The sequence below is a fragment of the Polypterus senegalus genome, chromosome 2 (assembly GCF_016835505.1).
Source record: "Polypterus senegalus isolate Bchr_013 chromosome 2, ASM1683550v1, whole genome shotgun sequence".
NCBI classification, from domain to species: Eukaryota; Metazoa; Chordata; class Cladistia; order Polypteriformes; family Polypteridae; genus Polypterus; species Polypterus senegalus.
Window position 1 is genome coordinate 142,246,718 of NC_053155.1, and position 26,637 is coordinate 142,273,354.

The following is a 26,637-nucleotide window of genomic DNA, read 5'->3' on the forward strand; positions in this document are numbered from 1 at the left end:
TTTACCTTCGTCTTGACTTTTAATCCTAATGCATCAAGTTTATTTCTAATAACCTCATTATATCCATTATTGCCAATTACTAAAATTTCAGTTTTTTCTTTATTTAGCTTGAGAAAATTGCTACTCATCCACTCAGAAACAAAAGTAAGACATTGTGTTAGTGAAACAACAGAGTGAAGATCATCAGGTGCTATTGATAAATACAGTTGTGTGTCATCAGCATAGCTGTGGTAGCTCACGTTATGCCCTGAGATAATCTGACCTAACAGAAGCATGTAAATTGAAAAGAGCAGCGGACCCAGGATAGAGCCTTGTGGAACACCATATAGAATATCATGTGTCTTTGAAGTATAATTACCACAACTAACAAAGAATTTTCTACCTGCCAGGTAGGATTCAAACCAATTTAAGACACTACCAGAGAGGCCCACCCACTGACTAAGGTGATTTCTAAGAATATTGTGATCATATATGGTGTCAAATGCGGCACTCAGATCTAAGAGGATGAGAACAGATAAATGGCCTCTGTCTGCATTTACCCACAAGTCATTTACTACTTTAACGAGTGCAGTTTCTGTACTGTGATTTGTTCTGAAACCTGACTGAAACTTAACAAGAATAGCATGTTTACTGAGGTGTGCATTTAGCTGCATAATGACTGCCTTCTCTAGTATTTTACTTAAAAAAGGCAGGTTAGAAATAGGTCTAAAATTTTCAAAAGCAGAGGAGCTGAGATTATTTTTTTTGAGTAGGGGTTTAACTACAGCAGTCTTAAGACAGTCTGGGAAGACCCCCGTATCTAATGACGAGTTTACTATGTCAAGAATACTATCAATTAATACGCTTGATACTTCTTTGAAAAAACTTGTTGGTATTGGGTCAAGGATGCAGGTGGATGAGCTCAGTTGAGAAATTATTTTCTATAAATCAGGTAAATCTATCCTGGTGAAAGAATTTAGTTTGTTTATAATGGAGTACTGGGGCTTAAGAGTATGTGCAGTGTTGGGGAGATATACTATATTATTTCTAATATCATTCATTTTTTGATTGAAAAATACAGCAGTAGTCTCACAAGTTTCACTGGAAGTATTCTGGAGGCATTCCATTAAGTCATCTGGGTTTAGCAGATGATCAATCATAGAGAATAAAACTCTGGGATTACTAGCATTGTTATTTATAATTCTAGAGAAATAGCAGCACCTCTCAAGATGGACCGTGTTATTGTATTCTGTTATTTTAACCTTCAATATCTCATAGTGGATAATTAGTTTAGTTTTTATCCATTTATGCTCAGCTCTATGACATGTTCTCTTTAAATCAGACACTCTTTGGGCCTTCCGTGGTATAACAATGCTAGAAGATTTTTTAACTGTCTCTTCAGGTGCGACTATGTCAGCAGCAGCTCTCACCTTAGTATTAAATTGTTCCACCTTACTATTTATATTATCCTCGCTATTGTAGGTAGCATTACAAATGGACTGATTGCTTAGAATGTTTGTAAATTTTGAAGCTGCTGATGAATTAAAGAGCTGTTTTTTAAAAATATGCTTCTCGTAAATATTTTCTAACATTATTTCTATATTAAATAGTAAAAGAAAATGGTCCGATATACCAATATCAATGATCTGCTTCACATCAACTTTTAGTCCTTTAGTAATTACTAAGTCTAATGTATGACCTGCTTTATGTGTAGGCTGATTAGCAAGCTGTCTCAAATCAAAAGAGTCCAGGAGGTTCATAAATTCTTTTACTTTTGGGTCACACTGTTTATCGATATGAAAGTTAAAGTCACCAACTATTAGGAGCGTGTCATAGTTCATAATTATAATTGACACCAAGTCTGAGAATTCCTCAAAGAAAGATGCTGTTGTATTTAGGAGGTCTATACACAGATAATACTAGAAATTGAGAAACTCCATGAATAACAATGGCAAGATACTTAAAGGACTTGAATTTACCAAAACGGACATCTTTACACTTAAATTAAAATCTGCAGTGTGCACTTTAATCGTGTTTTATTTGTAATTTTAGTTTTAAATGGCGGAGCAGAGGGGTAAATCAAGGGAAAATGTGTCTTTTTCCCAAATATTATGGAGGGCACCATTACAGAAATTCCAGGCCAGTGCAGCTGAATACTTAAAAAAAAAAAAAACAACCAAAAAATCCCATCTGCTTAATCTGGCCTTTGCGATCACTTAAGAAATTACTATTATCACTTTATACTGAGGGGAGGAGGAAATTAATTCTTTTCATTAAATGTAATTCTATTTTCTGTTGTTCTGTTGCTCACTAGTCACTACTTTTGTGTCTTTTCTTTTTTTTCTGGTATTCTGTGCTGGCACTATGTGTCACCATCCCCCAGTTGGCCAACTGAGATTCTGTGAAGATGAAGAGAGCAACACAAGAGGATCCTGTTAATGGAGACACATTCGTGAAGTGCAGAATGCCTGGGTTGGTCTAGAGGGTCTTTTGGCTTTGAAATCCCACAGGTTTATTTCCTCCAAAATCTTGCCAAGTGGATTTTTTTTTATTTTCCTGTCCTCCTTAGCCATCTGACCATACTTTGTAATTAAGTAGGACATTATGATTCAATACTGTTATAAATAACTGTTCTTTAGTTTTTACTTTCTTTTGTAACTGTTTAGCTATTATTAGTCTAAAGAACTTTGAGCTACTTCGTGTATGAAAATGTGCTATAGAATTAAATGTTGTTATTGATGGTGGTGGTCAACTTTGCTGGCTCAGCAGGCTTATATGCTGAGCTGTAGTCTATAAACAGGACTTTCACATAACAGTTTTATTATCAAGATGGTATGAAGTGGAAGTGATAGAGCATCTGCTGTGGACTGGATGTGACAATATGTAAACACGAATGGAGTGAGTGCTGCCAGTCTGAGTCACTTGGACAGTGCCATTTCATTATCCTATGCATAGGGATACTTATTGCCCTTTTGAAGCATGAAGCCACAGATTCTCTCAGAGAAATATTAAAGATGTCAATCAAGATGTTGGCCAATTAGTTGCTACAGGTTTTTAAAATATATAAACCTAAACCTATTACAGCTTAAAAAGGCCAAAATGATGAATATAGTAAAATATGCAACAATTTATAATTCTAAAGCATGAGTAAAGTCCAGTAAAAATCAAACAGTTCAGACTGTCCTTACAGCTGCATATAGCTATAACTTATAAGGTCAAATTAGTTAAGCCAATTAGTAAACCCCATCATTCAATGTGTCTTAAATACTGGGCAGAAAAACATGGCTGACAAATGTAATGCCAAGTTAAATACAAACATATTCAAACTGTAATGATGAAATCTATTAAATATAATAATAATAATAGCAATCATTATCATCATTATAACCACCATGGCTTGTTCCTCAAAGGTCAAGCATAAATTTTAGCCATGATGTAGTTTAATATTTGCAGAGAGGCAAAAATGAAAGTCTGTGGCTATAGCTCAAGCTCTCAAAACTAAAGCAATAAAGAAATTAAATGCCAGACAGTTGAGCAATTAGTTCAGTTAATTGTATTTGTAAAGTAAATTATTTCTAGGATGAAAATGACTGATGTTAAAATTTAAATAACAAAGCCCTCTTGTAATCTTCCTTTGTATCTTGGCATATGAGCCACTGTTCAGTGTTTCATGAAGATCGTGGGTTAGAAGTTGTCCACTCATTTAGTAGGGGAAGTTCATAGATTCCTAGTGGGTGAAGATCTTACATGTGGAGGGGTGTAAAGAGAGAAGGGGGAACAAAAGAAAGCACTAAGCTACCAGGCAATGTACAGAAGCAATTAAAAAGGCAAATATAATGTAAGGTTTTAATCATAAAAACTGTTGAATATATAGTAAGTAAAGGGGTATTAGGCTCAAACTGTATACTGCAGTAGTTACACCACATCTGGAGTATAATGTGTAGTTCTGGTCATCGCGGTACAAGAAAGACATAGCAGCACTTGAAGCTGTGCAGAGGACAGCAACCAAGTGCACCCCAGGATTTAAATATGTCAGATTTGTTTCAACTTACAGTAACAGTAAAAAGTTTTAGAACACCTCAGTTTTTCCAGTTTTATTTCAAATTCAGTTGAAATGCAACGAATCACCTACAATGGTGAAAAGGTAAGCAGAAGACTGCCAGAGGTTTAAATGTAAAGTTTAGGTTGGCAAAAACTGAAAAAAAAGAAAATTCAGAATATTAAAAATAGGCCTTCTTCATGGAACAACTAATAGGTTACAACATACAGATGTTCTGCAGCAATTAAAAGTAAATTAAGTCTTGCAAGATGAGGCAGACAATCTGCACAATTGTCCCAACTTATGTTGAGTACTTAAAAATCCCTCTGTCTGTCTTAACGCAGAGTTGGAATAAACTGTGTAACTACACCCTCTGAAGTACTACTTGGACAATATTGCACTGTAGAAAGTTGTAAATTCCAGTGATAATGGTCAGATAACGTCAATTAACAAATGAAATGAGACAGAGTATTATTACCCTATCATTTAGAGAAATTGCAAAAAAAATCAAAGTGTCATTGAGTACAGTGATGTCCTACACGACCCAAAATCACAACCCAGTCAAAGCACAAGTTTCTGAGGGTCACCAGCATGCGTGATAGGCGCCTCACAATAGAAAATCTTCAAGCACAGCGTAACAGTGGTTGAAAAAAGTAGACATTGGAGACTTCATGCTGCAGGTTTGACAGGGCAAGTGGCAGTAAGAAAGCCATTCCTTAAAGAGGTCCTTGAAGTACTGGCTATGGACTACTGTAGACTGAATGAAAGTCTTATGGACCAATGAATCCAAATTTGAAATCTTCAGTTCATCGTGCAGGGTGTTTGTACGCTTTTGAGTTGGTGAAAGGATGGTTCCTCAATGTTACTCCAGCTGTCAGACATGGAGGAGAAAGTGTGATGGTCTGGGGCTCTTTTGCTGGAGGCAGAGTTGGTGACTTGGACAGAATGACTGGCATTCTGAATCAAAAGGGTTACCATAGTTTGACTATTATATCAGCAAAAGGGGGCTACTTTGATGAATCAAAAATTTAAGTAAAAATCTGTACACTCAGTGATTCCTTCACTTATTTTTTATTTGTTCTATGCCTTAATTTCATGAAACATTGAGACATTAAAATGTGTGCATTTCCATAAAAACTGAAAAACCTGAGGTGTCCTAAAACATTTGACTGGTAGTGTTAAGTATGAGTCACATACTCAAGGACATCATTGGAAATCAAGTGGAAGTGCATTAAGACTGAAGCCTGGAATAAATTATTTATGCAAAGAGGCATAGGAACCAACTACAGAGACATGCAGTTGAAGCAGAAATCTTGATAACCTTTAAGAAGTATCTGAATGAGATATTAGGACAGCTTAGCTATTAGCTAAGCAAACAGGCTTGATGGACTCCTCTCATTTGTTAAAATTTCTTTTGTTTCACTGACACAAACAAAACTTGACTAGGTGGATTTTTGTCCATTTCACCTCCTTCTTCATCAAAAAAGTTTCCCTTTTGGACTTAAGCAATAAAAGTCCAGATCAATTCTGCAACAAGCTGAGTTAATGTTTAAAGATATCTGTAAATGTATCTAAGACATCTTAAAATTAGTGAAAGATATTTGAAAATGTGTATTTTAATATATTGTAAATGATTTTAAGAAACAATTTTATTTTGAGATATTTCAAATGCATTTCAAGATATCTGAAATGCAATTCAAGAAATATCTCAAAATGCACAAGACGTTAATGTACATCTGTAGACATTTTGAGATGTCTGAAATGAAATTCAAAGTACCTCAAAATGACTTCTTGTAAAATCGCCTATGTTTTCAATGGGACTTCCTGTCTATTTTAAGATGTCTTCAAATTAAGTTGAGATATCTCGAAATGAGCAGGAAGTCATTTTGAAATATCTAAAAATGCATGGCAGATATCTGAAAATGGACAGAAAACCTTTTTATCTCTGGTATCTTAAAAATAGCCAGGTCCCAGTGAATGAAAAGTAATTCTGAAAGATTTCAAAATGAATTACAGATATCCTAAAATGCATAACAAGGTCAGTTTGAGATATCTTGAAATTCAAAAATACAGAAAAAGATATTTGAAATTCCTTTTGAGCTCTCTGTAAATGTTAATTCGGCTTACCATAAAACTCTAAATTTATTATGATTGCTGTGTGAAACATCCTATGATTATATACTGTATTATGATGGGTGTACTGTACTTTAAAATGTGACTCAGTGCATCTTCTGCCTGAGCCTGGAACAGGGGAGAATCCCAAGGATTGCATCACCCCAGTCCCAAAGGTATCATGTCCTGGTGAGCTGAATGATTTCAGGCCTGTCGCCCTGACGTCACATGTGATGAAGACCATGGAGCGGCTGCTGCTTCACCACCTGAGGCCACAGGTCCGCCATGCCCTCGACCCTTTGCGGTTCTCATACCAGGAGAAGGTGGGAGTGGAGGATGCCATCATCTATATGCTACACCGATCTCTCTCCCACTTGGACAGAGGCAGTGGTGCTGTAAGAATTATGTTTCTGGACTTCTCTAGCGCCTTCAACACCATCCAACCTCTGCTCCTTAGGGACAAGCTGACAGAGATGGTAGTAGATTCATACCTGGTGGCATGGATCGTGGACTATCTTACAGACAGACCTCAGTATGTGTGTCTTGGGAACTGCAGGTCTGACATTGTGGTCAGCAACACAGGAGCGCCGCAGGGGTCTGTACTTTCTCCGGTCCTGTTCAGTCTATATACATCGGACTTCCAATACAACTCGGAGTCCTGCCACGTGCAAAAGTTCGCTGACAACACAGCTATCGTGGGCTGCATCAGGAGTGGACAGGAGGAGCAGTATAGGAACCTAATTAAGGACTTTGTTAAATGGTGCGACTCAAACCACTTACACCTGAACACCAGCAAACCAAGGAGCTGGTGGTAGATTTTAGGAGCCCCGGGCCCCTCCTGGACCCCATGATTATCAGAGATGACTGTGTGCAGAGGGTGCAGACCTATAAATACCTGGGAGTGCAGCTGGATGATAAATTGGACTGGAATGCCAATACTGATTCTCTGTGCAAGAGAGGACAGAGTCAACTATACTTCCTTAGAAGACTGGTGTCCAACATCTGCAATGAGATGCTGCAGATGTCCTATCAGACGGTTGTGGCGAACGCCCTCTTCTACACGGTGGTGTGCTGGAGAGGCAGCATAAAGAAGAAGGATGCCTCACGCCTTGACAAACTGGTGCGGAAGGCAGGCTCTATTGTAGGCATGGAGCTGGGCAGTTTAACATCCGTGGCAGAGCGACGGGTGCTGAGCAGGCTCCTGTCAATAATGGAGAATGCATCCACTGAACAGTGTCATCATCCTGCTCCACTGACAGACTGAGGAGATTGTTCTTCCCCCACACTATGCGGTTGGGGGGAATCGGGGGGGTTGTTAAACGTTAACATTATACAAAGATATTGTCTGTTTTACCTGCATTTTTTATCACTTTAATATTGTTTTTTTATCAGTATGCTGCTGCTGGAGTATGTGAATTTCCCCTTGGGATTAACAAAGTATCTATCTAAAATACTGGTTTTAGATTCTCCATGCAGGCAACACCCTTAACTCTATTCTCTGTTTTTAATATTTCTTGAGCTTCTGTAAAAAGCTAAATTTGGACGAACTTTGATGATGTAGAATATAAAGTGAAATTTTGTGTCTGTATTCATAATGAAGTCAGAAGCGTCCATATCTAATTTATGCTTAAAAAGAAATCAGTCCCGCTACACAAATATCCATACATTGTATAAATGCACAAAATAAATACAAAACACAGTCATACATTTAAATGCGCATAAAACAAGCCTGGTCAGCTTACACGGGACATCCCACACACAGCAGCCGGCATTTCTTTATTTATTTGCGATGCAGACAAACCAGAACTCCTCCTCCACCGACTCCGCAGCGCCACTGGATGGCGCTGTGCCGCCTAAAAGACGGCCACAATTCGGACACAATGTGGTGGAATTAATTCACTAATCTTCTCTTTGTCCGTTTTCCTCGCTAGCTGCTACTTCTCACAACGGTTTGAAGGTAAGCGATGTTACGGGTTATTACTGTGAGCGCACGCTCATGCATATAATTACTGCACTTGAGTCTTACCATGTGAAAGAAATATTGAACTGACAATAAAAAGGAGAAAGGAACTATTCGTGCAATTTTACAATTCTATCTTCCAATCTAAGCCGGATTCAGCCTTGCAAAGCTGGTGAATAACAGGCGAGAAGTTAATATGAATTGCTTCAATTTTAAAAAGGTGCAACCTTCTATCAAACAAAAAATTCAGGTTTAAGTACAAGTCCTCGCCGTCACTCGCAGAGCCCGTCAAGTTTGTTTTGAAATAAGAGCGTGGGGGGAAGGGTACGACTTGTTAGCGGAAGCAGTGGGCGGCTAAATGACGCAGTGCGGTGACGGACAGGCGAGCGGAGCAAAGTATATGCAGTGTGCTCTTTATGAACAGGCTGTGTGACCAATGGCTGTAAAAATCGGGTGAGCGTCTTGTGAGTGGGTGGGCTTTAAACAGGAAGTGCTTTTTCCCGTTTCAGCTCGGATTTGTGAGATTTGTTTAAGTGACGTTTAATAACATTGTTTCCAGACGGTTTGTAATGTTCAAACTTAGTAATACGGTACAATGTATTGTTGTAAAGCCCGAATATATATGTGTAGGATGGTGTGTAGCTTGGGAATCTTGACAGATGCAAAGGGGGTGTGTCACGCAGAAACAGAGAAGGGGACGAATGGTTAAGTTTTTGTGAAACTGACAGTTTGCTTCGGGAACAGAACAGGAAGTGTACATTAACCAGTCACAAACGCATATTTAGTCTTCCAACCATATGTTTAGGTTGCCGCTGACATTTCATTGATTCAATATACTGAACACAACATGTCCTTCGCGTTTTTGTGGGTGTGACTTTGGAAATAGTATGACAGTGAAGTTGTGTCCTTGTTGTGTGATTTACTTACCAAGATTTTACGGGATAGAGTGGAACCGCACGTCATGAAAAGCGAGTACAGAAGAGATTATAGTATCGCCTTTTTACATACAGATATTACTAGTCAAGGTACTTAGCGTGAGAAAGTCGAAAGGTGCAAGGTAGTTACAAATTATCCAGCCTTACAGCCACCCATTTTCTTAACCCGCTTATTCAAAGCAGGGTCACTGGGACCCTCAGCCTATTCCAAGCAATCATCAGGCACAAGCAGGACAGGGTGAGCCAGGTTGTCAAGCATTCCTTGCAGTTCTAGCCTAATAAGTATTTTAAAATGGTTCAAAGGTAGCTTAGACTAAATGGACAATTAGTGTCTTGTCATTTGTACAGTACATAAAAATTCAAATGCAGAGATGCTCGGTACCGGCGTACTTTTAATAGCGAGATCTCTTCCATACTGAAGTTGCAGCTTTACAATTCAATTCCACTGTACCACCGTGTGTACGTATCTCTCAACAATTATTCTATTTATTTATTTATATATATGGGCGGGTGAAGCTTATGAAGATTCTTCCTGATTAGGCTGGAGAAAGCTTCCAGGCTTCTTAAATAGTTAGTGACATCTAGTGGGTTACAGCAGTCATAGCAGCCATGAGCTCGACCCAGCCCAAGTACTGCTCGCTGTTGTTCATCGCATACGGTAGGTGCAATCGCACAGGCGCACTAAAAGGCCAAGAAACACTATTTGTGTTAATTCTGATCTTATGAAGATCATGTTGTCATTATTCCTAATTGATGACATTCCCTGACATTATGAATATTGTGCACCAGTGCACAGCTGCGCCAAGTGCCAATATGGCTTCTTCCTCCTCACGTGGCTCTTTTAGATACCTCGCTATCCTTTGAAGGACCGCTTGCTGCTGCCACACTAGTTGGAATTATTTTGAGATTTTGGCAAGCTTGCTGTTTTTATTGGGTCCCCTGCAGCTTGCACTAAAGTGCTCATTTGTATTGTGGAATGCCAAGCTAGCTGACACTGCTGGCGACACATGCCCAGGCTGATGTAACTTGACAGCGCTGTTATGTAGCGATGGAAACTACAAAAGTGCATCGCCGCTCAGATAAGCCACCACGAGTTTATAATTATGTAGCAGCTTTATCACGTCTGATGTTTTTTCCCCTTTGGGAGGCAATGCAAAATGGTAATATTTTTCCATTAGTATTTGGGGAATAATCACTCAAAGGGCCAAAGAGCAGCATAATGGGGTTTAGAGAGAATGTCATTGTGGAGCCAAGCACACATAGGGGAGTTTCAAGAATGTGCCTGCAGTAGGCATCCTGAAAGCTCCAATACAGAAAAGTAGCATATAGCATGGCATTTACTGCATTGTCGGATAACAGGTTCCACAGTTCTGGATTCCAAATTTAATTCAGTATCTACTGTGTATAAGTGAGAGCGGGAGTTTCACACCCACTTTCATACGAGCATGTGGGGTAGCACAAAGCTTCAAAGCAGTCAGAGCTCTGCCAGTGTTCTGTCAAACCATGCAACCTATTGAAATATGCTCCAAAGCTGTTCTGCGCATGCACAGTATAAATTTAGTCTAAAACATCCATCCATCCATTTTCCAACCCGCTGAATCCGAACACAGTGTCACGGGGGTCTGCTGGAGCCAATCCCAGCTAACACAGGGCACAAGGCAGGAAGCAATCAATAAATAAGTTACTTAGATAAATGAGTTAAATCAGACCCTACTACCATCATTATTTGTCGTTTAAGTCATAAGGAGCAAACGTATCCAATATCTCAATCCAATGTTAGTTTTGATTGTAAGCCAGACATTTTTGGTTTGTGCAACCTTAGAAATAAACATTGGCTAATGGTGAGTTTTACTGTAAGAATCTTATATTAATTTCAGTGTTTTGACTTTTAGACATAAATATTTACATGTGGAGCATATTTTGACAAGGCAGCACAAATCATTAGAACACCTGTGCTTCAGTGAATTTTGAAGTTTCTAATGTCATCACTCATGTGACTGTAAAGCTTCACTACTACACTGTTGGTGTTAAACTGGAACAAGCTTTGAAAGCCTCAGTGTCAGACGTCTGATCCCTACTTTATCTAGTGTGTTTCTTTATTCTGATTATACTTTTTTATTTCTCTATTATTAAAAAAATCCTGGAAAGGAAAAGCAGGTTGACGAAATGTGATCTTCTCTGAAGTCCTCGGAAGACTTTAAAGACCCACAAGACGCAAGCAATATCATATAACACTCAGTCATGTAAAGGCACGTAGCACATGCAGATCCTATGCTCTCAGCACATATAAAGCATATAAGGACAATGCGTTCTAGATGAAACGTCAACGAAAGAAGAAGAAAGAGCAGCACGGAAAAAAGAGACCCAAAAGTGTTGGAGAGAAAAAAAGGCAGATAAAAGATTGTGAAAGCAGTGGAATTCGAAAGGCTCAAACAAATGACACATGCAGAGAAAGGTAAAGAATATGAAAGCAGTAAAATTCGAAAGTATTGTAGCGTCCTAGCCAGGTTGAAGCCTTTTTTGTTTTAAGTGACTGTTAGGTCCGATTGAGGGAGGGCGGAGTACAGCACAGAAGACTGATAGCAGCGCGATGGCACCTCCTTTGACAGCCGCCCCCCCTCCTTTGACAATGCGAGCAGCATTATACGTCCTGAGAGAGATTTAACCACGCCCGGGGCCGGAAATAAAGGAAAAGTATTGTGTTTACAACATCACGCGAGACAAGGCAGTGAGACATCATTTAAAACAAGTACATGGACATCTAACCTAGCAGTTGTTGGATTGCTGTTGGCGGAGATGCTTCATGTGCTCCCAGCTCTTAAAACAACAACAAGAGACAAGCAAAATACGCAGCTCGCCAGCAGCAAAAAGCCTGCCAATGATCAGAATGCTTCTCCTTAGCGTGCATTCAGCCAAACTAACCCTCGCCCCCACCCCATCCCCTTCACAACGCTAGCGACGGAGATGCGAAGTGGCAAAAGGACAGTTGCTGTGCAGGCTTTGAAATGATCGGGCAGTGAGACAAGCAGAAAAGGCAGCTCACCAGCAGCAGAAAGACAGCAGATGATCCGACGGCGACTCATTAGCATGCGTTCAGCTGCACCCCCTTCACAGTGTGAGCAGCGTTATACATCCTGCGACAAAGAGATGTAACCACTCCTGGAATGGAAATAAAATATTGTTTTTACAAAAGTTTTAAAATAAAAGTGAAAATAATGCATATGTAATAATTCCCATGAAACTAACAATCTTTTTTAATTGTATATCCGGTAAACAAAACCGGGGGTGGATGAGCAGGGGGCAGATCCCCCTAGCATTGTTACAAAAAAAAGCTGAAATGAAAGTAAGATTATACAGATATGCAGATATGTAGTTAAAATGCACATGTATAAATATGTATAAAGATTCACTTATGTGTGTTACTAATGTATACTCTTACCTTTTATTAATGAATGGGTACACACATACACAGTTTGTACTAAATAAAATAAATTGTGTAGTATATGAACTATAAGTGCTAAAAGCCTTGTAATCAAGTACAAAAGATTAAAGTATTGCTAATGTATTCAGATAGAAAGATAACAGTATGTAAAAAAGAGAGATGTCAGACTTGTGTTATGTTGAAACTGGTATAAGTTACAAACACAACTGCAGCAAAAGTAAGTATTGTATGTTTTATATTACTGCTTTCCTTTGCTGCACCTCCAGCTTTCATACAAAAGTCAGCTAGTTATGAAATTACCGTATCTCTCTATTATATAAAAAAATCCTTTGACGAGACAGACAAAGATTTTTTCAAACCCCGCGAGATGAGACTTTTGCTTTGAGATTTTCTCAAGTAATGCCATCTTCTCAACCATATGCAACCTCGCACACGGTACTCTCACCTTATTTGTGTGAATGCTTTAGTCGATTGAAGAATTTCTTTATGAAGTGTTATCAACAGAAAAAATGAATACACTAGCAATCCTAGCACCGAGAAACAATGAAGTCAAATAAATTAATGCCAAAAATATTGATCGGTTACATGGCAAATTGTTTAAACGTGTATCAATAGACTATGCTGAAACAGTTGGTGGTGAACGTGTGGAAGATGAAAACCTCAACTTACAATATCTCGAAGAATGTCTACAGCCGTTAACACCGTCTGGTCTTCCAGTGCACAAATTACTATAAAAAGAAGGATGTCTCCAAGAAAGGTAATGTAGTACATCTTCAGGGGATAACATTAGACAACAAAGGAAATATAAGACAAAGAGTAGAAGACAAAGTAGAATGTTGTAAAAAGGTTAAAAAATATTGGTGCAATACTCATGCAGAGCTGGTTAGAGATTATGAAAGTAGTAAAAATCGAAAGTCTCAAAAAACTGATAGTAAAGATCACATTAGCGCTAACAAATGGAAATTATTACTCGGTGAAATAACAGAACAGCGAAAAGATATGGACATAGGTGATATGACAGAAGTATGTAGATATTGTTCAGCTTTAAAGTTTAAATTGGAGACTTGTAGATCGTCTGATTCGTGTTGCCATCAGGGAAAAGTATAGTGTTTCTTTCCCATGAGGAAGAGTATCCACAAGAATTCAAAGATTTGTTGTTTGGTGAAAGTGAAGTCCACAAACACTACATGCAAAATATCCAAATCTACAATAGTCTGTTCGCGTGCGCATCATTCAATGCTCAAAACGTAGATTCTGGACCATACGATATGAGAATTTGTGGTTCCGCAATAATTAAAGCTACTACAAGTTTAATTTTGAAAAAAACACAATTCAGTCAAGTTTATATTTATGATCACAGAAAAGCGATGCAACATAGTATCAAAAGAGTTAAACGACCGGACGTATTCGAAATTCTACAGCCAATAATGGATACACATCCATAAGTCCAAAAGTATCACACTTTACACGAAATTTATCTGCAAACCCCCCTCACATGCATTTATTGGTTACTTTGCAAAATAAATTATTACCTCCTGATGATGCAGATTGTTTTGTCTGTGCTGAAATTCCAAACAGAGAAACCTATGCTGAATTATGGTACAAAGTCATTAAACACATGTCTCTCGGACCTCATTTAAAAGATTCAGTATGTTGGAACTCAAAAGAAAAAAAGTGTTTAGAGAAATTTCCTAAAGCTTTCGTTAATTCAACAGATCTGACTAAGGCTGGTTTTCCTGATTATCGATGCAGAAATAATCGTTACAAACAACACACTTATCATGGAAAGAAAGTTGTTAAAATTGTTATGATCGATAATTCAATGATTGTACCATATAACCCGTATTTGCTGAAATCATATTAATATATTCATCTTCTTGGTCCTATTAATGGTGAGTATTGTGCATCGGTTATGAGTATTAAGTACATCTACAAGTACATTCATAAAGGGCACGATAGAGTATGTGTGAATATATCCAAAGAACAGTCTCAGGATGAAGTTCAAGTATATTTAGATACTCGGTACGCCAGTGCAATGGAAAGCGGGTGGCATCTAAAGGAATTGCCAGTGCACCGTCGAAGTCATTCTGTTGAATTATTACCAGTTCATTTAGGTCAGAATATGATTCAATTTAAAGAGGGCGAAGAAGCACAAACTTTACAGGTAACAAAAAAAAATAATTGGCTTATTTTGAACTTAATAAAAATGACATAAATATAAAAGCATATATATTTTATTTAAATTTATTATGTTTGACTATTTTTTTACTATGATTAATTACTTGCTGTAATGTAAAATAAGTAGTTCTATTATGCATATGTAACAGTTCCCATGAAAATAACAATCTGTTTAAATTGTACATCAGCTTACCCAAATGCGACCGGCTGAGCTGGGGGTTGGTGAGCGAAGTGAGCAGGGGGCAGAGCCCCCTAGTATTAAAATATTTTTAGGATTCAAAGTACTTTAATATGTTGGCAGTTTTACTTTTTAAGTAAAAAATGTATTTGTCACATTTTGTGCAATACTCCTGAGCATTGAAGTATTTTTGCATTAAAAACCAAATGAATGACTCAGGTGTATGATTTGCTGGATTGTACTTAGCAATGCAGTCCTTCTAACTGTGTGTCTCTGTGATTAAGTGTTTGTATTAACAAAATACAAGTTGTATTATTAGTAGGGAGGTGTGCGTTTGAAGCACTGAATCACTAAGCAAATGTTACTTTGATATTAATATATATAACTGCTTATTTCTGGCAAAGCCAGATAGTCTCTTGGTTTGAAACTTGTCTTGATTTTTACTTGCTACTACTATTGTTGGAATTGCCAGTGTCCAGTTTCCTCCCACATCCCAAAGACATACACATCACCTGATGGCCCTAAACTAGTCCCATATGTGCATCTGTAGATGTGCCATTTGCCATCTGGAGATGAATGCAAAGCTTCCGTTCTTTTGCTAGGAATGTGTATTATACTGTAATAAAAACAATTGTCTCTCCATCATTTCATTACAAGTTGAACAATTACAACTCACATCTTAACTTCATGATAAAAAGTAGCAACAATAACGAAAACCTTTATACAGTATATTAGTCTGTGTTATCTCTGTATTATAAAAGAAAATCTTGAGACGAGACTATTGCCAAGAGATTTTTTTCAAGTTCCGCCCTCCTCTCAACCATTTCAGGTTAATGGCCCATGCCCATGGTTCTCTCCCCTCTCATTCGTGTGACTGCATTTGTCTGATCCTGTAGGATATCTATAAGCATTAACACCATCTGGTCTTCCACCAGCCAAATTGCTGTTGAAAGAAGGATGTATCGCAATGTTATTGCGTAATTTATGTATGAGTGATGGGCTATACAATAGGACAAGATTAGTTGTATTCAAAATTGGTCGAACAATTCTGACATGTAAAATTTTAACAGGCGACAAGACAGGTAATGTAGTACTTACGTGGATAACATTAGACGCCAAAGGAGATCTTGATATCCCATTCATATTAAAACGTTTACAGTTTCCTGTTAGAATAGCTTTTGCTATGACAATTAACAAATCACAGGGACAAACATTCGAAAAAGTTGGTTTATTTATTAGAGAGAAAGAAATTGTATTCACTCATGTGCAGTTATATGTTGTGCTGTCACGATGAAACTCCAAACATGGAATCAAAATTCAATGCGATACTGACGAAAAGTTAATTCCAAATATTAAAGTTTTACAGTAAAAGTGTAAGTTTAAAAAGTATTTGCGTGTGAATTTCAAAGCCAAACAGAATGAAAATGTATAATGGAACGAATACCTCTAATGCAAAATGAAACAATTTTCTTTTACTTTACTATGTTTTTTTTTAATTTTTTACTATGGTTAATTACTTGCTGTAATGTAAAATAGTTAGGTCTATTATGCATATGTAACAATCCCAATGAAAATAACACTCTGTTTAAATTGTACATCTGCTTCCCCATACGTGAGCGGCAGCACCGTGAAGTGGCTAGTGCTTAATGCCTGCCCGGGGGTTGGTAAGCGAAGCGAGCAGGAGGCAGAGCCCCTTAGTTTTTTAAATACAGTAATATGCACCATTCCTGTAATTGCACGTTGAAATTCTCCTACCTTGAACACAAAGCATTTCCCTGCCTGATTTGTGCTATTGTTGTTTTTAACAAGCATTGATGCAGTGCTTTAGAAGCACCACTGTGACCCATTTCATATAGTTTTTCCCTCACATTTTACTCTTGTATCATTGTGCCTTCTGATGCAAATTGTCTACTTTACAGTCAAGCGTGGGTGCAGCACTGACTTTCACTCACTGCAAAAAAAGGTAAGTACCATTATGTTTTGAAATGTTTGGTATCAACTTGATTGAAAAGTGTTTGTTCTTGCGATATCCCTATCCTGAACAGATGGCAGCTGTAATATTCTGTGCCAAATTCACCTGCCTCTGTAATGATTGGTGATGTAGAGCTAAGCAGACACCATTCCTGGATATTATGCAGCCAGAGAGAGACATCAGAGCTTTCAGCAGACATCTATGGATAAAAAGGTGTTGGGAAACCATATTGATGGTTGTCAAGGTGTGATGTGTTGTGTAGATAATGTTCTCTTAACCAAACGTAAGAGCCTCACATTTTGAAAAAGAATTAGTCAAAAGAAGATTTTCTGTGTGAATCAGTTTTCATAATTCTGTGCATGTGGCCATTTTCTTAAATAGTCGAAGTAATAATCTGTTGAGCATAGACTTAGTTGCATAGCTGCATAATTAGTAATCAGTGTAGCCTGTTGCTGGGCAGCATGGTGGAGCAGTGGTAGCACTGCTGCCTCGCAGTTAGGAGACCCAGGTTCACTTCCCGGGTCCTCCCTGCGTGGAGTTTGCATGTTCTCCCCATGTCTGTGTGGGTTTCTTCCGGGTGCTCTTGTTTCCTCCCACAGTCCAAAGACATGCAGGTTAGGTGGATTGGCAGTTCTAAAAATTGTCCCTAGTGTGAGGTGGTGTGTTGGTGTGAGCGCGTGTGTCCTGCGGTGGGTTGGCGTCCTGCCCAGGATTGGTTCCTGCCTTGCGCCCTGTGTTGGCTGGGATTGGCTCCAGCAGACCCCCGTGACCCTGTGTTCGAATTCAACGGGTTGGAAAATGGATGGATGTAGTCTGTTGCAGTTTTTACCAGAGTAGCTTTATCGTGCAGTTCAAAAAATTAAAGTCATTTTGCACATGGTACGTTTTGAATTTAAGAAATGATATTGTTCTGTACCTATTCAAAACATCTTTTGATATCAACAGAAGGAATTGTCTTTTTTTACTTCATCTTTATAAACAATGTGGGAAACTGTGGAAAGCTGACATGTCTTTTGAAGGTTTCAAAGTCATAATGCATCTGTGTTGCTGATTTTCTTCTATATTTTTTTATTTGGACAAAATTACCATAAGAGTTTTCAGGAAGATTCCAACGATTCATCAAAAATATGCTGCTTGAGTGCATTTGGCACAAAATGATTTGTGACGTACACTTTAGATTGAAAATGTAAAATGGAATTGCAAAATGAAGTTATATTGTTTTCATTTGCAGTATCTGTTTTATATATTTTTTTTGAACCTCAATGTGTCCAAACCTAAAATACTATTAAAGTAAAACTATAAACAAAATGTGTTTCCAATCTTTTTTATAACTAACATCTAATGAAGGATGGCACAGTAGCACAGTGCCTGTCCAGTGTCTGTGTGAAATTTGCACATTATGTGTGTTTTCCTTCCACATTCCCAATGTTGTGCTGCTTGTGTTAAATCTACATTACATTTGACCTGTGTGTAGGTGTGGGTGTGTGCAGTGATGGCCTGTCTCCCTGCCCAGGGCTGGTTTCTTCAAAAAGTACCCAGTGCTGCCAGGGTCAGCTTCACCAGCGCACTGCCTTAAATTGGTTTAAGTGGGTTTGAGAATGGCATTGTATAGTAACATCTATTGACGAGAGCTCACTTTCAAATTGTATCTGGTTGAGTAGCATGCACTGGTACAGTGTGTTGCCACACCCACCACACGACAAAATAGTTTGGGATTCTGGTTGGCAACCCCTCAGGCAGACATGCAGTCCAGTCCCAGCCTCTGGAAATGACCCTCTATCTGCCGCAGCCAGGTATTATGTGGGTGTCCCCTTGGCCTGATCCAGCCATTTGGGTCCTCAACATCAAGGATCCTGCAAGCTAGATCACCCTCGAGGAATTGCTCCACATAATGGTAGAGCCATAACTGATGCTCTCTCACAGTGCAGGTAATGAGCAACTGCTTGTTCGACACAACATCAAACCAGCGGTACCCAAAGATACAGTACTGAAGGAATCCAGTCTTTATCTCAGGTCACTGGATAGTGTCCATGACTCGCAACCATATAGCAAGGCAGGAAGCACCAGGACTCTAAAGACTTAGGCCTCCATCCTTTTGCATAGATATCGGGAGAGCTATACACCCCTTTCCAGTGACCTCATGACCCTCCATGCTCTTCAAATCCGTCTACTGACGACATAGGTAGAGTCACCAGATACAAGAATGTCGCTGCCGAGGTAAGTAAACCTGTCAACAAGGTCAACACTCTATCTGCAGACAGACACACTGCTGATGGCTGTGCCTAAGAGGTCATTAAAGGCTGGATAAAACCAAGATTCAGGTCTTTAATGAAACATTCATATTAAATAAATAATATTAATCAAATAAAAGTATGCCGAATGAAAGTAAATTTTACCACATTCTATTCCAGTATCGATAGTTGCTGATGGGTAATTTTCCATGACTTTGGATTGGTTTAAGTGGGTTTGAGAAGATATTGTATGGTAAAACCTAATGATGAGAGCACACATTCAAAATGTAACAAACATCCATTTTAAATAAATAATATTAGTCAAATAAAGGTATGCCTAATGAAAGTTAACTTTTTACCACAAAAGATTCCAGTAATGCTAGTTGTTGGGCCACCCAAATGGCTTTTCATTTTCCTTTACTGCCTATTTAAGGACTTGTTTGCTTCAGTTTTGCCAAGTTAAATTAAACTTTACCCCACAACATTTCCTGCATTTATTTCAGTCTGGGCAGGTACATTAAGTGCACAATCCTTGCTTAGTTCAGACTGATACTAACATTTTTATATAATTTTTATGCACCAATCCCCAAAACTCTAACTTATTATTTGACAAAGAATTAATAAGTCACATACTGAGAGAAAAAAAGTAAGTAAAGCAATCTTTAGTGAAAAATCTTATAATATTTACAGTTAAAAAAAGACTGAAGTTTTTTCCTTCTGCATTTTTGTGTAATCAAGCAGTTGAATTTTTTTTTCTTTTAGATTTAAGTATTACTCTTAAACAAACTGAAATCCAGTCCAGCTTATAAAACATGGAGCTTTATTTTTACACTGTTGTGTCAGAAACAGGTCTGTAGTAGCATCTTCTTTTTTTTTTCTTCTTTAATTTTGTTTATTCATAAATAATTGCAGAATTATATTATCTGTAAAACCATCAGAATTATCTAACAGATCCTAAAGGAATTTAGGGGGTGATATGCTGTGCCAACTCTGGAAACTGCAAGCCAAGATGGCATTGCAGCCTGCTGATCTACTGCATCCTCTGTCTAGCATTTATCTAAAGTCTGTCTTGAGCTTTGCCAAGGGTGTTACAAAAATGTTGAAGGAAAGCCAATCTGTAATAAATTCTGCCTTCGTAAGCTTTACAAAAAAGAGATCATTAAGTTTTCTGGAGTAATTCAAATAGCTGTTCTGTAGCAAAGACTGTTTAGACTGCATTCTGTGAATATGTGCTGTTTAAGCTAATCACATGCACAGTAATTATGACCAGTAAGCAGGGTATTTCACTTATTCTACAGTATGTGATGGCTGCACTGCACGTGGCATACAGTAATTATACCTTGTATACACACAAGTTACCTATAGCAGGATGGCTATTATCAGGCTATCATATTTTCATAATACATGTGTTAGTTCCTTTTCTGTTACTTATACTAAATGTTTTCTGGTTTTTACACAATTTGATTTGTTTTAGTATTGCATGATCACAATTATCATCAGTACCACTATAATCTGTAGAATTCATCAAATGTGAATGTAAGAAAAGTTTAAACTTTGTTAGGCTTAGATGTCAATAGGTCTTGAGTCTTTACAAATCAAATCTGAACTTTGGAAAGCATTTTCAAAGCATTCTTTTGTTTTATAGTATGCTCTTATACAGTATTGTATGCTGTTTTCGGTAGGAGTATAGTTTGAAAACTTACAGATTTTTAAGCCTTTTATATGCAGATCATTGATTAAGGTACAGCACAATATGATTTAGTTGATACATATCAAGAAAGCCATTGAGAACACTGTTTAATGCTTATTCTTTTGCACTGCCATGGTGGCAGAGTGGTCTCATGGCACCTGGGACCAAATACCAAATCTCAGTTTGGATAATACTAGTGTAAAGTTTGCACAATCCTCCCATGATTATAGATTTTTCTCAAGGCACTCTGGTTTTCACCAGCATCTCAATGATTTTCGGATGGTTTTTAACTTTAAATAGACCTTTGACATGCTGTTGATGGATATCCTGTTCAAGGTTGGTTCTTGCATTTCCTGTGTTGTTCAGACAGACCCTCCATGATTCTATATTGAATTAGAAGGATTTGGGTTTGTTCTGTGTTATTTTTTTTATTCTGCATTTTGTACTCTTGTGAACATTACTGAAATAATTAAACTTGCTTATGTTTTTTTCATGCTACATGGCCCAACAGTTATTGCTTGCTACTTTCTGTTTTGCTCTGCAATACTTTTGTTAGGCTATATAGGCAAATTGAGTTATATGCCATTCATACATACCATTTATTTCACACCCTGTTGAAAATAAACGTCACATTCTCTATCTCAGGCATTAGAAGTTGGCATTGCAGCAGGCTGCATTATGGCATTTCCTGTTTAATGCCTCTCTGATGTCTGCTGTAGGATATGCCTTTCAGATAGGCCAGTTATGCTGAGAAAATGTTAATAAAATAAAGTTGCGTAATGATGGCTGCATAGTGTGATCTGTTGAGCTGGGATATGTTTTAAGTGTGTAATGTTTGTGGTACAGATAAACCATTGTTTTCTTTATGTATTGCCTCTGTTATTATTTGAATAAAACCTGCCACATTTGAGTGCTTAAGTCTTGGTAGGTTTGGCACAATGGAACACAATGGAAACAAAGGGAAAAAAAAGGTCAAAGACTTTTTTAAGTGTAAAATATTCAGAACATATTGAGTAAAGATTGAGGGTGTAAATAGCCAATCCAAATTGCTATTTAAAAATAAATAATTATTTTATGTCTGTGAATTTAGTCCTCTGGAGTTCCCCCTGTATATTATGCATAAATTATAATCAAAAATATTGTTATGTTATATACCAAGTTTTTCAGATTTATTTATGCCCTGAAAAAGTGGTTTAAGAAAATGGGTGCATGGATGGATGCATTTATGTATTTATTTTTCTGTAGCTTCTGTATTAAAAGCCCTGGTTCTCATCTGGCAGGTTCCATTCTTTGTGACATCATTTATTTGTACCCTTATATTTAATTCTGAAAAGACCATCCCTTATTTGGGGTGAAAAAGACATAAAGATAATGGACCACTCTGTGGTTTAGTTTTACCCCATTCTGTGGGGTTACTCTTTTTAGTCTCAGTCTGGGTTAGCCTCAAGTAGGTCCAGAAAGTGACATGTGTAGACATTTGAAGGTTTTAGCATTGGGCCTGGTGACTCTGTGCTGTTTGTTCATTAGTGAAGTTTTATCAAATATAGCTTACAAAGATTTGTGTATCATGGAGATCACACTTAGTTAGTTACCCTTGTAACTGTATTTTAAGTGGTATGAATTTTCTTTTCATATGTGTGTTGTATTATTGTAATCCTGACAAAGTACACAAAGAAAAGCTAATTTTATAAATTAATATTTAGATATTTAAAATACAAAACTCTCAAATTATACTTTAGCAAATACTCCTATTACTAAATTAAATAATACATAATGAAAATAAAATACTGCCTTCATCCAAGAATATGATATGTCTATTCACTACATAAAGTGTCATTTTGGAAATTATGAATACCATTAACAATCTTATATATAATATTCATATTTTGTGAAAGTGCTTGATTGGTTGTATAGCAAACTGAAATATTTTATCGCAGATATATTTTGAGATAAGTTAATAACTGTATATTTTTAGATATATAAAATACAAATCAAGATTTCTTGTAATGACTTCAAGTAAAATACCCTATGGTTTTATTAGTTCTTCCTATCATTTTCACTTTGAATTAATTTCAGATATCACAAAAAGTTCTGGATGTTACTTAAGGATATCTCAATATGTATATAAGATATCATACAACTTGTTTCAGATATCCTCACATTCACTTTTATTTGAGATCGCTAAAATACTTTTCTAAACAACGCAGATTTGCTTTCTGATATCTTATAAATGGATTCTATTCTATTGGATAATCTTAAACTGGATAGTATCTGTTCTTGGAACACTGAGGAACTAAATGAGAAAAGGCAGAGCAGACTCCTTCTCTTTAGGAAGTTGCATACTTTCAAAATGACCAGTGACATCTTTCACATCTTTTATAAATCTGTAATGTAATGCTGTAGTATGCTGGGCTGCTAACATCTCTTCAAGTGAAGCCCACCGAAACAACAAGCTAATTAAAAGTGCAAGCTCAGTTATGGGAAGTATTCTTGACCCCTGGAGGTTAGTAGTGAAGAAGAGAATTAAAACAAATTTGTATGCCATTGTAAACAATGCTGCACATCCTCTCTCTGACACACTAACACGAGGTGCTTTCAGCCAACAATTCATTCAGCAGCAGTGTGTCAAGAAACGCTACTGGGGCTCCTTTATACCAACAGCAATATGTCTGCATAATGCCTCACTGTGACTGTGAAAGTTTTTTTTTTCTTTTCAAATTTTATTTCTTTTTAGGCATTGTGGTGTGTGTTCAGACCAAAGTGTGTGTCTCTGTCTATCTATATATGGATTTATTTTTTTAAAAAGCCAAATTCCCCCTGGAATTATCTATCTATCTATCTATCTATCTATCTATCTATCTATCTATCTATCTATCTATCTATCTATCTATCTATCTATCTATCTATCTATCTATCTATCTATCTATCTATCTATCTATCTATCTATCTATCTATCTATCTATCTATCTATCTATCTATCTATCTATCTATCTATCCAAAATATTTTAAGAGATCTTCAAAAGGACAGATAGTTAAGTACATATATCAAAATATCATTTTCAGGTAACTAAAAGAAAATTAAAAATATCCTAAAATAACATCCTGTCAATTTTGAGATATCTGAAGTACAGCAACTTTCTGTGCATGTTGAGGTATCTGAAGTGCATTAAAATACCTGTTGAAAAAAAGGAAATTCTACAAGAAGTGATTTTGACATATCTTGTTAAGTGTTTGAAACATCTTAAAATGCATACTTGATCAATTTGAGAGATCTTAACATCTACTTGAGACGTCTGTAAGTGCATTTGACATGTCTCAAAATGACTCTTTAAATGTAAAAGAATGAATTTTGAGTTATCTTGAATTAAGTTACAGACATATGAAAGGCTGAGCTGCATTTTAGAATATCTGAAATTCATTCTGCAATATATCTAAATGCAAATTAGGGTTTTCCTGTGACCACAGTGAAAGTTGCTTGAAACGTCCTAGTGTCAATTTTGAAATTAAAGGAATGTCACGGGAATAGAGTACACAAATATAGGAATTCCCAGGCCTGCAGTCCATGAACTTTAAATATAAAGAAGAAGTGTTTGCAGTTGAGGGAATGTTTGCATTACCCCTGAAGAAACGGCAGGGAAACATTTAAGGAATATGGGGGTACAAGAAGGAGAAAAAACAGACAGATGCTAAATAATACAAGAGAGTAGAAAAGATGAATCTGTAAAAGAAGCCAATGCACACTATATAAAGCAGACACTTGTTGAAATGTGTTTTTTTAATTTTGCTTTTTTCATTACTTTATTCTACCCTCTCTTTTGAAGTCATGTGTTAATGCCTTACCCTTTTAATGTCTTTGTATGAGAATAGCATTTTTTTTTTGTCAGGACTTTGCTGGAAATATTATCAATTGAAGGAAAGAGAGAGCGAGCAAATACAGTATTTAATACTGTGCCACAGTAAAGAAAGAAATAATTTCCAGAATACTCCCTGTTTTATTAACAGTCATGTAAAACAGTGTGCCTGTTCTATAGTGTTTCATGAGAGAGTTAAGAAAGGAGAGATCACGATAAGAACTGATTATTAAGCATTCTTTGCAAAGTTATCAAGTTACCTTGATTCTATTCATTTATTTTGCCTAAATTCATAATAGCTGAATTTTTAAACTTTTCACAAACCGTTTTTTGTAAGAGGTTTTTTGTATATTAGTAATTCTTTAGTAACTGGTACCACATTCACTTTTTCTTAGCGCTAGCAGTTTTAATATTGCGGGTGAATTAATTCTGAAAGCATTGTCATGGCAACAAAGTCTCGAAATATCTCGTCAAGTCATATTTAAGCTTATCTCAGTCTTTTTTATATAGAAGATATGCATCTTCACAGGTTATTTAAAATGTGTGATGCAGAAATAGAAGAACTTCCTGTTATCAAATATCCAATCTATGTAGGTTTCATTTTTGATCCTATTGCATTTGGTTTTACTCTAAAGTCAAATGGGCACAATTTTTATGAGCACATATTTACTTTGCTGTTCCAAACATCATCTTCATATAGTAAAACGGGTCAAATGCACTGTAACTAGGCAAATGCTAATGTTTTGTAATAGTGCTCACTTACCATGTTTGAAGTGTTAATCTTTTGTTCTTTTCTCTGAAGCATCCTCTACTGTACTTGTGAAGGGTTAAATCCGATATTAATGTGAACATGCATTTTTATGCAAGTAGACATGCTCAGGCTCTTTTATGTGAGAAATTTACACACTCCGTCCAAAGTGGATGTGTGTTCAGGCTCTTGAACGCAGAGATTCATAAACTGTGTTTGAGGAACAATGAGCCGTACCCCTTCGCTCAGGGGATTAAGAGTACTTTCAATAAACAGGACCTGCAGTGCTGGGTAATTACACCTGGGGCCTCTGTCTTGTCGGAACGCCTATGGCAACTAAAAGAGTCACATCTCTTTTTATTTTTAAACAAACATGGAGTTTTGGAAATTGAGGAACATTGAATAATTTGCTATCCAGGGTCTAATAAATTTTATTTCATACCACATGCCTGTAGTAAATCTTACTGTGCCAGTCCACAATACATTATAGAATTCACTGTTACTTGTTTCGTTACCCTGTGTAATACATAAACACATACAATTCTAAATAATATACTGGATTACAAGTAGATCTTTTTGAAATGTGTTGTTTTAAAATTTAACTACAAAGAAAACATTTACCCTTATTTATTTGGCTGTGCCAGCATAAAACACAACATGTGCACCTTTGTTATTGAAGACAGGTGTACGAGCAAATGCTCCCCAGACTGGCAACGGCTACATTTGGTATATAATTACCTCCCAATGTCTCCCAGGAGTTTCAGTTTCACGTAGCTCAATAGGTGTAGTTTTTATAGTTCTCTCTTTTAAAAATAAGATGGATTTTTACCAAAGATCTATTTTTCTAGGGTTTTAATGAAAATATTCAAATTTAAATATGTGAAAATAAACAACACTCTAATTTGAAAACGCTGCTTTTTGTAACATTATACACAATGGCTATGATATTGTCAGATACATCAAAGGTAATCAGAGAAAAAGCCCAGGAAATTAAATGGGAAATCAATCAAAAGTTAGTCTAGGTTTGCTGTCTCAAGGCTCGGGGTAACTCAGTTCACATTCTGGCCCATTAACTGTCTGTGTACTTTCTCCTCATATCTGTATAAGGTTTTTGCCAGATACTTCAGTTTTCATCCTACTTCCCAGAAATATGCACATTAGGTTATAATTTGGCACTGTACTGTGAGAGTGAGCATGGCTGTAGTCATGGGCAGGCACCATTTTCTGGTTTGGTTCACTGTCTTGTCAATGCTGGAGGTGTATAGTTTGACTCCAGCAATCTGACTTCAACAATCCAGGAACTGGGCTAAGCAAATTATATA

At 37.0% G+C, this 26,637-nt stretch overlaps 1 protein-coding gene across 1 annotated transcript in view; it reads left to right on the forward strand.

Moving 5' to 3' along the window:
- Nucleotides 1-7,973: 7,973 nt before the first annotated feature.
- Nucleotides 7,974-26,637, forward strand: part of si:ch211-269e2.1 (cohesin subunit SA-2) — a 180,333-nt gene continuing 161,669 nt past the window's right edge. The window contains exon 1 of the mRNA XM_039746272.1: nucleotides 7,974-8,087. The gene's annotated coding sequence lies outside the window, so the exon portion shown is untranslated. The remainder of the gene's footprint in view (nucleotides 8,088-26,637) is intronic.